Below are 1,157 nucleotides of genomic sequence, written 5' to 3'. Positions count from 1 at the left end.
TTGTATACAAGAGAGAGTTCCTCCTCCAATACAGCATCCTCTCACTCCCTCCTCCTGACGCTCTTAGGGAGACGCTAGATATATTCACAACTCAGAAGTGAGACATTTAGCAAAGACATGTACACGTACCGCATACATTATATGTGTTTAATGACAAATTTCATGTGTTTATTTATTATTATTATTATTATTATTTCTTTTTTTTGTTTGTTTAGAGGCAACAAAGGTTTGGAGTTATTGAAAAAGGTACAACAAAAGTTACAATCTACACATTTCTATTACAATTATGATGTACATATACTGTTCATTTTATGGTCCAAAGCCTTTAGTAACTCTATAACAACATTCCACAATACTTGCTAAATTCTTTGTGGGAAACCCTAGCTGTCTTTGAATAATTAAGAAATACATGTATATCGAATAGTGAGAAAATTTTCAATGCCCAAGAATTTCACAAATTTGTCGGAAAATCTATTTTATGGTTCGATTCTCTTCCTTTTGGCCATGTTGAACCTTATTGAATTAAATCAATTTTTTGTGGATTCACTTTTCCTGAATTTTGAATAAATTACAAAATTTACGAAAATTTTTGGCCACGAAAATTTCTTGCTGTACAATACATATTGTACAATACAATACATATCTCCCTAGGGTCCTCCAGCCCACAGCTCCAGGAGGGTAGTGATCACTCATAATCCGAATAAAGCTGAGAAGGTGGAGCTGAGGAAGGCGGAGCAACGCTGGACGAGACAAGCAGCAAGAGGAGACGCTCCAGGTGGAGATAGCACTGACCCTGCCACTGAAGAACTGTTTAGGAAGTTCCAGGTAGAATACTGTACATACTGTATAACGCTTTATTTTGACGATTTTGCTGTAAAATTGTAATTGGTGGTTTTTAATTTGGTGATTTTTGTGTACACGTGCATTACTGAGCATGCGCATTAATGAGTGGCGGTTTTAATATTGGTGATTCTGCTTGCAAACCGCCAATCGCCAAAATAAAACTCTGCCAAATTAAAGCGTTATATAGTATGCACATCATACATGTACATGACGTTAAATCAATTATGTACATGTACAAAATGTACGTGCATGTACACGTTCCAATTAACCTCTCTCTCTCCCTCTCTCTCTCTCTCCCTCTCTCTCTCCCCCCT

The 1,157-nt window shown here is 36.7% G+C and overlaps 1 long non-coding RNA gene across 1 annotated transcript; it reads left to right on the top strand.

The window, feature by feature from the left end:
• Positions 1 to 6: 6 nt before the first annotated feature.
• Positions 7 to 830, top strand: LOC109589945 (uncharacterized). Its single transcript, XR_002189023.1, has 3 exons — positions 7 to 97; positions 216 to 246; positions 652 to 830. It is a non-coding gene; the product is annotated as an uncharacterized LOC109589945 (long non-coding RNA).
• Positions 831 to 1,157: the final 327 nt, after the last annotated feature.

Source organism: Amphimedon queenslandica, unplaced genomic scaffold, assembly GCF_000090795.2.
Source record: "Amphimedon queenslandica unplaced genomic scaffold, v1.1 AMPQUscaffold_10686, whole genome shotgun sequence".
In the NCBI taxonomy this organism is placed as follows: domain Eukaryota; kingdom Metazoa; phylum Porifera; class Demospongiae; order Haplosclerida; family Niphatidae; genus Amphimedon; species Amphimedon queenslandica.
The sequence above is the reverse complement of the archived record's forward strand: the minus strand, read 5'-3'. Positions and strand labels throughout refer to the sequence as shown.